The 14,413-nt window shown below is 38.8% G+C and overlaps 2 protein-coding genes across 2 annotated transcripts in view; one reads left to right on the top strand and one right to left on the bottom strand.

Annotated features, from left to right (window-relative positions):
• The window catches only part of LOC145979711 (cryptochrome-1-like), an 88,303-nt gene that overhangs the window by 50,848 nt on the left and 23,042 nt on the right, over positions 1-14,413 (bottom strand). The window lies entirely within an intron of this gene.
• Positions 8,764-14,413, top strand: part of LOC145979686 (alpha-tocopherol transfer protein-like) — a 59,233-nt gene continuing 53,583 nt past the window's right edge. The window contains exon 1 of the mRNA XM_083112649.1: positions 8,764-8,899. The gene's annotated coding sequence lies outside the window, so the exon portion shown is untranslated. The remainder of the gene's footprint in view (positions 8,900-14,413) is intronic.

Raw genomic sequence — 14,413 nt, forward strand, 5'->3', positions numbered from 1 at the left:
ATTGTTTATCATCCTTACCACAAATTCAAACCATTGTAAACTTATTCTACTACATTGTGCTTGCAACTAGTTAGTTCATGGACCTCTTTTCGAAGTTTGGTAACCTCTCTAAGGAGATCAAAATTGTTTAAAATGTGTGCGGAACGATGGAATCTGGGAAAGTTTACTCTCAGAAAATTCCTCTCCAGGCGAATGCTGTTTGGCACCAGGGAGGTACACTTTTCTAAGGAAGTGGTCGCGTCAATTCGAAGATAAGATACAAATCTTCATCAGAAGAGAATATGACTGACATTTTCTTTTGAATTTTTTAAATGGAATTTCCCGAAACGAAATACTTACACAAACCAGACGAGGTACGACAGATCAACTTGTGGGGTACAATGTACTCCACACATAATTTTCATAGTTTTGTAAGAGAGTGTTCGGCAAACTATACTTAAACCTAGAATTTTTGAAAGTAGAGATGGTACTGAGACAAGAAAAGTCTGTGTCTCCTCTCAGTTTTCTAGAAGAGACTGAAATATGATCTCTTCAAAATTAAACGAGACGATCCTTGATGTCAGAGAAGATCTTGTTCGAAACTCTGGTATCATATTTGAAGAAATTGCTTAAAATAAATTTAAATTACTATTTGTGTTATGCAGACATATCAAGCATATATGTTATTGATTTTTTCAAATAAGTCGTATATTTTGTTTACCGTAATTTGCAAAATTAATCCCCTGTTGACAATTGCGACCCTGCGCTGCCCGGTTTCATTTATTCATGTTATAATTTCATATTTCGACGGTTCGCAACGTCGAAACGAGTTGTAAAGCAGAAATACTTTATATATATTTTTTTGCTTTAATGACATATTGTACGTTGTGAAAGTTTAGGTTGTGACACAAAGTACGTTGTGAAAGTTTGAGTGGTGACACAAAGTACGTGTTGCTTATACTAAATATTTCGTGTGTTAGGACGAGATACCTCACCTTGTAATTAAGGGGTTCCACAGGCACAGTGCTTCACATTGCACTTTAAACTGTAGATCCAATCCCGATTAGCCTATCTAAGCATGAAGTGAATCTAGAATAAGTTTCAATAACTTCCGATTGGAAACCGAAAGAAAAATAAGCACAGAGAATGAGAAAGACCTCGCTACGCAGGACGGGAGATGAGGTTGTGACAATTCACCTCTGTACGAAAGGAGAGTAGTATCACATCAAATATTTTTATATAAGTTAGTCAACGGGCTGGTCGACAGTCCAAGTCTCCTCCAAACATTAAACTTTAATAACACCATTAAGCCTTGTTTCCATGATTATGAAAAACTCAATATGCTGACCAAGGCAGTAATTTTTTTATTAAAAACATAAACTAAACTTAACGTTTCAACCTTCTAGCAAGGTCTTCTTCAGACACTGTATCAAGTACAAATGTACCAATATACAAAAACACGGCATTATATATACACAAACATTACTCCCTCCAGACTATTAGAAAGTTGTTCTGGAACTTTCTAGCAGGTGACTTTCCCTTGTCAACTGTACTTTCACCTAAAAGGCTAAACATATTTACTTCCATATGCAGGGTGACTGGTAATTAGATGTATTCCCTGAAAGGGGTTAAAGTAGAGACAATTTGCAATAAATTTGACCATATGATACCCCGTCCGAAAATTAGTAGTTTTCGAGATAATCGAATTTCAATTGTTTTTTTTTTAAATGACAATTTTCCACATAAAAAGATGAATTGAGAAAAAACTGCTCATTGCATGGAACTTATTTCAGTGTTTTCTGGTAGCTAACAAATAAGTGGTTCGTTGAAAAAAAAAGTTTTTCCCAAATAACAATCACGTGTAACTAACGGGTGGGTCTAAACTTACAAGTGATGATAAAAAATTGCACTCTTAGTTTACTTGGCAACGTATCAATAACAAAAATGGTATGACACGAAGCGTACAAATTACTTAAATTACTTCCTTGTGATATCTGCTATCCAACAAGGTACAAATATTGCTGACATTCACATTTGTGTACAAGAAAGAATACTTCATTCATCTTCATGTGAATGGAATCAATGAACAATAAAATTAAAGAACATTATATGTCTTGCTCAAAGTGGGCACCTCCGTTACGAATGCAGGCACGCAGGTTTTTACGGACATTTATTCTGTTAACTCGTGATGTGATGGTGTCCTTGATTTGTTGACCAGCTGATAAGATCCTCTCCCTGAGCTCTTCTTCCGAGTTTACCGGTGTCTTGTCATGTGGCTCCAAATGTAAAAGTCACAAGGCTTCAAATCGATCGGGGGATCGAGCTGGGCAGTCATCATGCTGATAAATCATGCCACGTCTTGTAGCTAGAGGCACATCCTCCAACAACATTGCAATCCCGTTCCTCAAGAAATGTTCATAAGTGATGCCTTTTAATATTTGGGGCAGGAAAAATGACTCGATCAAATGATTGTTGATTACGCCCATCCATACTTCTGCCTAGGCGTGCGACTGTGGCTGGATGAAAATTACCCAAAGAAATGGATTAGCCGAGGCGGCTCGATTCCCTGGTCGGTGTTGTATTACCAACCACGGTAATATGATATAATAAATCAGGTGGGTTCGATTTTATACAAAATTATAATTTAATCCATAACTAAGAATATACATACAACATGGCTAACTCCATGCATGACAATCCATAATCAACAAAACAATTGAACATCTATATTCAAAGATATAATAACATCATAGATGTTTCACAATCTAGCTACTGCAACTTCGAACCCACCTGATTTATTATATCATATTACCGTGGTTGGTAATACAACAATTTGGCGACTATGTATGGGATTCAAGGACATATTCTGGAACCTTTCGATGTGGATAAAGGTAACATTGATTCGTATTTGGAGCGGTTTGAACAGATTTGTGTTGCTAATGGCATTCCAAAGGAAAAGCAAATTAGTCATTTTATTGCATTCTGTGGAGGAAATTTATATGATGTTTTAAGGGATTTAGTTACTCCAGATTCTGTTGCTAGTAAAACATACGAAGTAATAAAAGATGTATTGTTGAATCATTTTCAACCGAAGCATAATGTTGTTGCAGAAAGATACCGTTTTCATCTTCTGAAGCAAGAGTTAGGTCAACCTGTGTCTGAATATATAGTTTCTCTTAAACATGCAGCTACTAAGTGTAACTTTGGAGCATTCTTAAATGATATGCTAAGAGATCAACTGGTGTTTGGAGTTAGCAGTGAAGTTACAAGAAAGAAATTGTTATCAGAAGGCGATGTTTCCTTTCTTAAAGCTTGCGACATTGCCGTGAATATGGAAATGGTTGAGAAAGATGTACGGCTATTCTATCAAAAGGAAGGTTTTGCTACTGATTATAATGTACATGAGCTTCATGAAAGCAAGACCAAACCTTTCCAAGCTTTCTCCAATAGAAAAACTAACTTTAATAATCAGTTTGAGAAGAGAAGAGTTAATGAGAAACCTGGAACTTCAAGACAATGGATTTGTTATAAGTGTGGAAAGATGCATAAAAAAGGTAAATGTTATTTAAAGCAAATTAGATGTAATTATTGTGGATTCTTTGGACATATTCAGAGATTTTGTAGATTTCGTAATAAACCGACAGATAAAAACTTATCAAGTTTACAAAGTAAATCCGCTGAATCTAACAGTTGCTTAAATAATGTGTCTCTTGATGTAATTTCAAAAGAATGTAAAGATTCTATTAAGTCGAATGCAGAAAAGGAACATCAAGAATTGTTAATATCACGCGAGCCCTTGAACACTTTTCAGTTACCGTTGTACAAGTATGGTTCTACTAAAGAACGGCAATTTGAATTTAACTCTGTAGTTGGAACTTTGCACAATACTGACAAATGTACAATTGATCTGAATTGTGATGGTAAATTAGTTAATTTTGAGATCGATACTGGAGCTTCTGTAAGTGTGTTTGATAAAAGATTTCTCGATCAATCTTTTCCGTATTTAAAGATTCAACCTGCAAATATAAATTTGAAAAATGCTGACGGAAGACCATTAGCATTAGAAGGTCAGGTTATGTTGGATGTATTGTGGAGAGATAATAAATATAATATGAATGTTTTTGTTTGTAAACAAAATCTGCCACAACCAATTGTAGGAAGAACTTGGCTGGATATTTTATGGCCCAATTGGAGGCAAAATTTCATGTTACAGCAGATAGGAGTTCAGAGTTGTTCTAATAAGGAAGTGGTGAGAAATGAGACCAATAAGAACGAAGAATTACCATCAATCGGAAGTACAGTGTGGACAAGAAATTATACATCCAGATTTCCGAAATTCGTACGAGCCACAGTTACGGGTCATTTAGGAAGACGCTTGTTATTGGTCAATGCCGGTGGAACAACGAGAAGGGTACACTTGCATCAAGTGAAGTTTAAATCTAACAGGTCGGATACCGACAGTGGAGAAGATGACTTTTGGATCTTTGATGGTTCCGTGTCAGCGCAGGACAGGGTGTGTGAGGAGAGACCACAGACTGGGCGAGAGGAAGCTGTTACTGCCTCCGCAGTGAACAGTCCACGACGATCTTTTAGAAGGAGGAAACCACCTGACAGGCTGCAGCTGTCATTTGGAAGAAGGGGAAAGTTGCAGTAGCTAGATTGTGAAACATCTATGATGTTATTATATCTTTGAATATAGATGTTCAATTGTTTTGTTGATTATGGATTGTCATGCATGGAGTTAGCCATGTTGTATGTATATTCTTAGTTATGGATTAAATTATAATTTTGTATAAAATCGAACCCACCTGATTTATTATATCATATTACCGTGGTTGGTAATACAACAGTCGGCTCGATTCCCTGGCCGGCTCGATCCCCCGATTTGAAGCCTTGCGGCTTTTACACTTGGAGCCACATGACAAGACACCGGTAAACTCGTAAGAATAGCTCAGGGAGAGGATCTTATCAGCTGGTCAACACATCAAGGACACTATCACATCACGAGTTAAGAGACCAAATATCCGTAAAAACCTGCGTGCCTGCATTCGTAACGGAGGTGCCCACTTTGAGCAAGACATATAATGTTCTTTAATTTTATTGTTCATTGATTCCATTCACATGAAGATGAATGAAGTATTATTTCTTGCACACAAATGTGAATGTTAGCAATATTTGTACCTTGTTGGATAGCTGATGACACCAGGAAGTCATTTAAGTAATTTGTACGCTTCGTGTCATACCATTTTTGTTATTGATACGTTGCCAAGTAAACTAAGAGTGCAATTATTTATCATCACTTGTAAGTTTAGACCCACCCGTTACTTACACGTGATTGTTATTTGGGAAAAACTTTTTTTTTCAACGAACCACTTATTCGTTAGCTATCAAAAAACGCTGAAATAAGTTCCATGCAATGAGCAGTTTTTTCTCAATTCATCTTTTTATGTGGAAAATTGTCATTTAAAAAAAAAACAATTGAAATTCGATTATCTCGAAAACTACTAATTTTCGGACGGGGTATCATATGGTCAAATTTATTGCAAATTGTCTCTACTTTAACCCCTTTCAGGGAATACATCCAATTACCAGTCACCCTGTAGAACGTGGTTGCACTTTTTATCTCATGCTCTTTTTCCTTCATTTTCGTTCCTTCTCCTCTCCTCTTTCTCTGTTGTCCTCTCCACTCTTTCTAACACCTTCTTCCATTCTTTGTTTAACTTCAGTCCCCCATTCCAGTTCATTATGTCTTCTTCACCTTTCTTCTCTATTGCCTTGGACTCCTTCCATTTTCTTACTAGCATTCTCTTCTCCCTTCTTATCTTCTTAGCCTCATCCCACTCTATGTCATGTCCTGTTTCTCTCGTGTGTTTAAATATCGCATTTCTCTCTCTCTTAAGTCGTACATCATCCATATGTTGTTTCAACCTGTCTTTGAGCCTCTTTTTCGTTTCTCCTATGTACACACTCTGACATTCTTTACACTTCACTTCGTAGATAATCCCTTCCTCTTCCTCTTCCTTTTCTCTCTTTTCCTTTTTCTTGTTTGCATTCTTCGCTATTCCTAAGTTGCTTCTCCCTCCCTTCCTGTAAGTTTTAATGCCCGCTTTCCTAAGCACTTTGCACATCTTTTTTGTGATCTTCCCCATACTCCTTATTCCAAACCATCTCTCTTTTTCTTTCTCTTCCTCTTCCTCTCCTTCTCTCTCCCCCAATTCTACCCTGCCCTTTTCTTCCTTCTTCTGTTTATGTCCAGTCTATCCTGCTTCTCATAGCCATTCTTTTCCAGCTGTTTCCATAGGCTATTTATTTTGCCTTCTTTTTCACATTCTTTAGGGCATATCTTCTTTATTCTGTCCTCCATATTCTTTATAAAATTTATTTTTGTCACCTGACTTACATCACTTCTTTTGTGGCAGAATACCCCTGCTGCACACTTCTTCTGATGCCAAGAGGTTTCAATTTCTTGTCCTCTCTTCCTTTTCATCAATATATCTAGGTAGCTTAACTTGTCTTATTCTTCTATTTCAAGTTCCAATAATATCCCTCTTTCTTCATCTTGTATTTCTTTGGCAAAAATATCGAGCTGCCTCTTCGTTCCCTTCCATATGCCAAAACAATCGTCCAAGAAGAAAGTAAGAAAAATGAAGGAAAAAGAGCGTGATATAAAAAGTGCAACCACATTCTGTATGGAAGTAAATATATTTAGCCTTTTAGGTGAAAGTACAGTTGACAAGGGAAAGTCACCTGCTAGAAAGTTCCAGAACAACTTTCTAATAGTCTGGAGGGAGTAATGTTTGTGTATATATAATGCCCTGTTTTTGTATCTTGGTACATTTGTACTTGATACAGTGTCTGAAGAAGACCTTGCTAGAAGGTTGAAACGTTACGTTTAGTTTATGTTTTTAATAAAATAAATTACTGCCTTGGTCAGCATATTTAGTTTTTCATAAACTTTAATGCTAAGAAGGACATGTTACGGTTCAGGCAGCCTTTTTATTACAGTAAATCCAACTCAACAGAACACCAGAATTCGCCCATTCTAAGACTATGTATTAAACATAATGAAAGAGTCAGAAAAGGTGGAGACTTGGATTTCGCTATGCCATACATGCAATTCCTACCTATCCTTCGAAGAATATTATGAACAAATCAAACAATTATATATGTTTTCTGTGTACATGGGCATGTTTGTAAATACAATTATCCCTGTATGTGTGTATATTTGTTTATATATGAGTATTTACATGTGTATAGTTATAAATGTCTCAATCTGTATATAGATATGTATCTTATTCTACCGCAGTGAATATCATTTTTGGATTTATGTTCTCTAGAATACTTGTGCTGGTGTTCTTTATGAAACGATTATTGTAGTTTTGCTCTCCTCCTTCTTCTTTTGTTTTGTATTGTTGTAATTGTAATTTTTTAATTGTTTAATATATATATATATATATATATATATATATATATATATATATATATATATATATATATGTAAGCCTATTGTAATTGGAGCGAAAGCTCTGTTATAGGTTAAATAAATAAAAAATAAATAAATTCTTGATTCGTCGCATCGCGATATCATTTGTACGTGAAATTAAATGTTTCACAGACATTAAAAAGGATCAATTTGTGATTTTGTCAAAGGGGAGAGGACTTATATATTATGTGTACTTAGAATTGGACATTAATGGCTTAAAATCTAATTTTGATATCGAATATAATACATACGCCATTTAAAGTTAAACTCTAAAGTCAAACTGTAAGAAAATTGCATTAGTCAGATGAATACGCGAGATAAATGATACCCTGCAGGTTCTATGGTTTGCCAGTTGGCTTGTCAAGGGCAGTATGATACTTAAACTTGATCTAATTTTTTTGCAAATTTTTCTGCATGAAATCAATGCACTGGGAGTTAGAAAGGAAAAGTAGGTAAACAAATTCTAGGTCATATCTCTCATCAGTTAAGGTTAGGTTTATGGCATTGAACCCTCTTTCTTATTCGGCTATAGATATTGGTAGATTTTGGATTGGATTCACAAGATATTTGGAGTGAGATGGGATTGTTTGATTGATTGATTGATTTGGTTTATTTTACTTCGCATCTGCCACTTTTGGCTAATCTCGAAGATGAGGAGGAGTGATGATATGATGAAATTGATGAATGGACACTCGCAAACATCCATGCCCAGGTCAGGATTCCAACACCCACCCAGACACATATGTTTCATTTATTTGATTTGATTTATTTTACTTCGCGTTTTGTGCCTTTTGGCTAATTTGCTAAGATGGGACCCCTAGCGTCGCAGCGCGATGTGCTAACCACTCAGCCACAGGGTCCGGCCCACACACATATATATATATGGGAGGCTGAATTTTGTACCCCCCAAAATCAAAAACGTTCCTGCGTCACTGGCTGTCAGATTGCAAAGATGGCTTTAGTACTCAACAAGTTCATGTCGTATGAGCAGCGAAATGTTATTAGTTTTCTATGAAGCAAGGGACGAACGTTCATCGAGATCTATAGGGAAATGCAGCCGACGTAGGGGGACAAGCGTTTCTCTTTGAGAAGTGTTCGGTGGTGGTGTTGCGAGTTCGAAAATGGCCGAGAAGACCTTCGTGGTAATGAGCGATCCGGAGGTCCTCATCCGCCTCGGAAAATGCCCTTCAGATGCACAAGCCACCATTTCATCCATGCGGGCAATGTTTTCACTTGTGTTTAGGATATCGTTCACGAATCCTTGGGTTATCCTGGCAAGACAGAAGTTCATTTGCGACGACGAAGGGAAGAACGTTGTAGGCGGTGGTTCCGTGATCGACCGTCCGAATTCTACAACAGCGTGCAATCTCCAAACTAGTGGTGCGATGGGACAAATGCCTGAACCGCTGTGGTGACTATGTGGAATAATAGTGCAAGGTACATAGAACATAGAATATTTTGATTTCCCTGCATGCTTATTATTTCGGTTGAAAAAAAATGGGACAAGGACTTTTCGATTTGCTCTCGCATTTCAAGTCAGAGCTATACAGCATCCTAAATATAAATACACACCAGAAATACATATATTGCCAAATTTTCGAACAAATCTTGATCTGATGGGAAAGTTGTAGTCAAATTGACATGTGTATATTGAAATCCTAAGCTAAACTGGAAGCAGTGGCGACCACGGAACTTCCGCAATGCGGCAATGCCGAGATTTAGGGTTCTTTGTTTACTCTAAATATTCTATACAAGTTTTGCATATCTAAAAGAAAGTGCATCATTAAATATGATTAACATGGAAGTCTACTAAAATGAAAACCAAACTCTGTGTCGTAACAGCCCTTTGAGGCTAAGTCCTCTCTCAAGACTGGGGTACAGTACCAACTGACTTAACGATGCTTGGTCCACACTGACAATTTGTAGCTCCCTGGGATAGAACCCGGGCATTAGGCATGAGAACACTTACCACATGGTCAAGTGGAGGGCCTGGATGACTTTGTTCGCAGAAAAAACAAAACTATGGAAGGAAATTTTAAAAGTTCATCAGTCAGCACTAACATAGTAAGTTTATTTGTATATTAGCAGAGATTGCGATAATGACGACCTGATAGCTATGAACACTTGATTTCACTTATCTAATTATTCACAATTTAAGAAGTATTAAGTAAGCCAATGAAACAATTGCGATAATCGCGAAATGGGATCCTAAATGCGAAATCTGAGCACAATCGCGAATTATCACGAACGTTTAGTTTTATAGAGATTTTCGTAGTTGAAAGTTTCTTTTTTCACATTTGCCAGCTGGATCTGCCATCAGGGCCAGATTAAGGTGGGTGCTATTGATGCTGCAGCATTAGGCCCATTCCTGAAATAGGCCCACATGAAAACAGACGAGAATTTTCCGAAAACTGAACAGTTATCTTTTGCTATATTAACCTGAAAATAAATCTTAGAATGAAATTTGGAGACACAATTTCGGACGCCTAAACACAGCGTTACTTATTATACAGTTACTATTATTCTTTGCGCTGTGACGTAACTATAACGTCGTTGTGTTTATTGTTCACCGAAGATTTCAAGCATCAGGCCCAATTTCGTCTTAATCCGGCCCTGCTGCCATATTCAATAGAGCCCGAGGTTCACAAGGACCTTACTGCTGTAGATGTAAGGGGAATGTGTAGATGACGTAGAAACTAAAAATCCAACATTTGCCAAGCTTTCTAGCTTGTTTATGCAAAACTTTTGGTTTGATTGATTGATTGATTTAGTTTATTTTACTTCGCGTTTTGTGCCTCTTGGCTAATTTGCGAAGATAGGGATGAGTGATGAAATGATGAAATTGATGAATGGACATTCACAAACAACCAAGCCCGACCGGGATTCGAACCCGGGACCCTTGGCGTCGCAGCGCGATGTGCTAACCACTCGGCCACAGGGTCGGGCGCAAAACTTTTGGATACCACTATCTAATGATGCCTCTCAAATATGTTTTCAAGATATGATTCCATTGTAGTAGGCGGCTTGTCAGAAAAAAATATTGAAACATGTGCAATGCTGCAGTTTGAGAATGTATTTTAAGAGAAAATGCAGGAGAAAATGCATTGAATTAGTAAAGGTAATAAATGTAAATTGATTACTCTGTCAATTATTATTTTTAAATAATTGTAACCCAATATCGTTCCTAACATCATAGCTTGCCTACAATTATTATTTTTCTTGGATGCATGCAAAGCAAAAGTACGTAATTATACATAAGAATCCGCGCCCTAGTTACATATGTTATGATATGTAGTATATTCTTCCACACTAATTTACGTTTGCTAGCCGCGGTGGTCGAGTCGGTACGCATGCTTGAGATTAGGGTTACCAAGGTGGGTGATACTAAGGTCGGAGTTTTCTGGCCTTGTCCCCGCATAAAGCGACTCTGGGGCTCACCCAGCCTCAAATCAATGGATACCTGAGGACAACCCTGGTGATAAAAGGAGCGTGGTGCTGATCATATCACCTCCAAAATAGCTGAGATCAAGAATGTATGGTGGGGCTTATCGTCGAAAAGATGGGGAAAGACGGTTTTTTCTAAAGCCTAACTGGCCTTTTTTATAGTCGGGGTAAAAGTCCTTGAACCTGGACCCTGTAGCACTGGAAAATTCCACTTCAATTGAAACCCAACCGAGAAGCTAAAAACAGGGGAATCTAATATCCAGTAAAGCACAATCCAATGAGCACATACACTTACATCCAGTAATAACATAAAAGTACACTCTTGTAGCTGGCCAGCAATTAATGAACATATTACCAAAACCATTAATGATCAATCCGACCACTACAAACTCTATCTGGCGCCTCCCCGATGGCGCAGTGGTAACGTCTTCGCCTTGTAATCAAGCGGTCCCGGGTTCGATACCCGGTGGAGGCACATAGTGGTTCGGATCCCACTTTAAACTGTAGGACCAGTCCAGATTAGCCTTACTGTGCATAAAGTGGACTTAAAACACCAAATCAATCAAATCAATCAATCAACAAACTCTATCTGCGCATTCAGCGAATCCCCGTCTGAGAGTGCCTCAACTGGTCCCATAACATACTGTGACACATGCGGGAAAGTATAATTTCAGGGGCACGCTGGGCCGGCTTCATCCTTCCGAAGATTGCCGATCATGCACGAGCAAATGACGAAGCATATGAGAAAGCTTGTTGAAGCAGCGTTTCCACGGAAGAATCAGAGGGTCGGGTGCGAGGCATACCCAGCTGCAAGCACGTCGCGAGAAAAGGTTGCTAACAGCTCTAAATATGGCCTCCTAACCTATCAACGTAGGCAATATTAGAATTCTAACTACAAATAATGCATGTAAGTTAGTTACCAGTGTTAAGTTTGGTGCTTTCAGCTTATTTGAGAAAAAGGTTATTGCGAAGTGTTAGCAGATGGATGTGCCCCGCACCAATCCCGATTCAGAGAGGGAAAGTATTGCGTTACTTTGAAGAGGGGCGAAATGTTAATTGCCATACTCCGTGATGATATTGAGACATTTCTTCAATGATTAATAACAACTGAATACGTGCCTACTTTTAAATGGGACAAAGTAGAGGTACAAACGTATTGAAAAAAATCCATGTTTCTGAAACCTTCTGATCAACGTAATTGCCTGAATTCTCATTTAGCATTTCATCATTTTATAAATCGTATTATATTAAAAAAAATTCGCGGTGGCTCAGTCGGTAACGCATCTGACTACCATGCTAAAGGTCCCGGGTTCGATCCCCGAGCGGTTCAAATCCGGGAATTTTTCTAACGTTGGAAGCGGCCCCGGCGCCCACCCAGCGTCGAATAACATGGGTACCTGGGGAAACCTGGGGGGTAAAGGCGGTCAGGGGCGTGGTGATGATCACATCACCCCCACTCACGACCGGATCAGGAAAGTGTGGGGCGTTACCCCCACACCCCTATACGCCTTCAGGGCGTGGTGCTAAGCACAGGGGAGCACTTTACTTTACTTTATGATAAAGAAGAACTACATGAATGAATGAAAGAGTTAAAAAGAAATAATTGATTGATAGATTTATTTTATTTTACTTGGCTTATCTGCCATTATTGGCTAATTGCGAAGATGAGGATGACACTCACAAAGAACACCTATGGCCAGGCGGGGATTCGAACCCGGGGTCCCTATCGTGGTAGTAAGCCTTGATAACCAATCCGCTGCGGAGGTTCAGCATTTAAAAGAAATAATAGAAAGTGACAATCGTGTAACATCCATTTATTTAATGCGAGAAACATTTACGAGACTGTTATTAAAGTAATAAATAATTTTTACAACCAGCTTCAAAAAATGTCCTCCTCCGTAGTCGAGCGGGTTAAGGCGTTCACTCGTCTTGAGATCGTTCGCTGCGGGACGGCGTAGGTTCGAATCCGGCTCTGGTCGGAATTTATTCGGCCTACGTATAGGGCCGGTACCAACCCACCATCGTGAGGAAATTGGAAAGCTCCGAGTGAGTGAGCGTAACCCGGTCAAGAAGACCTACAATAACGGCTGGGGGTTCTTCGGGCTGATCACCCGTCACCCCAATACTGGTCTAAGACCTCCACGCTATAACAGGTGACGGAAGAACAGTGTGGGAGGGAGACCAGCAGTCGGTAGGTAAGCCAAGACCCTTCAAGGGCTGTAGAGCTGTGGGTTTAGTTTAGCTTCAAAAAATAGGTAGGCCTATATCATTCGAAAAATTCCTCTTGTAATCTTTTAGGGCGAGGAATCGCTTGTGTAAATTAAGTAAAACTGAAATTTTAATTTAAAATTAAAACAGTGTCCGATGGCCAGGACCTGCTAGAGCGACTTCTGTATTGTGTGACGCGTGATCAGCGCATCAAATCCCATCGTTGCTGTATCTGGCTTTCTCCATTTAATTAAACCAGGTTGTTTAAAGTACACTTTATCCTCAGATATGCTCATTGAGACTAAAGTAGAATCTGAACCACTGTCAAGATGCCTCCACGGGGAATCGAACCTTCTACTTCTTGATTGCAAGGCGAGAGCGTTAATCACTACATTATCGTTTCAATCCCTGTCCCAACTTTTTCGAACGATTCAGACAATATTTTTTTTTATTTTTTAACATTTAAAAAAATTGCTGCTTCTAAAAAAATGCACAGCCGCTTCCCCACCTTGTTTCGTCCTGTGCCTACCCTCCCAGCAACACCACTCTTCGCCAGACAAAACTGGGGAACAAAGGCAGTGTATTTGTCTTCGTAGATAAGCATTAGCATAGTAAATTCCCATTCTACTCACGCAAATTGTGATGCAAGAAGTCCTGTGAAAATTATGGACTTTTGGTTTGGGTTTGGAATATGGAGTGTTGTTCTACAAGGTTACTCGACCATCATTATGTTGCACATAGGCAGAAGTTGCACTGACGTACATTTTATCCTTGAGGATAGCGTGGAACTCGGAACACAATTAGCGCAACTAATTTAATAGTTAAGACTCTCAAATTACTACGTTACGGCAACTGGTGGTGGTGCAACCCACGAGGAACAACAAGTACATCCTTTAACCAGTGCCGTGGCGGGACTTTTTCAAAAGTGTTACCTGCCATCAGTATGAACATTATGCCTGCTATACGTTAGCACCCCCTCCCCTCAAAAGCCTTCGATCTAGATTTTTGTTAACTTCGTTCTTTTTTGCAATCCACTCAGTGATTTAGCCACAAGGACTCCTCGAAAGAACTAGCACTCATGAGACAATTGCCGCGAAAATCCAATGCATAGTGGTCGAGCATTGTTAATTCTTCATCTCTGTTTGTTTGCAATTGAGGTGGAAAGGGAAAGAACAAGAACCACACATTTCTCGGGTCAGTCTGACGCAAGGTCCGTTAACCTGTGTGACGTCATAGACATGACAGATCGCTGGGGAAAGTTTAGTATCCGCTAGTTTTAGCAGGGGAAACGTGTTTCTG

This window comes from Lepisma saccharinum, chromosome 26, assembly GCF_977018435.1.
Source record: "Lepisma saccharinum chromosome 26, izLepSacc3.1, whole genome shotgun sequence".
NCBI classification, from domain to species: domain Eukaryota; kingdom Metazoa; phylum Arthropoda; class Insecta; order Zygentoma; family Lepismatidae; genus Lepisma; species Lepisma saccharinum.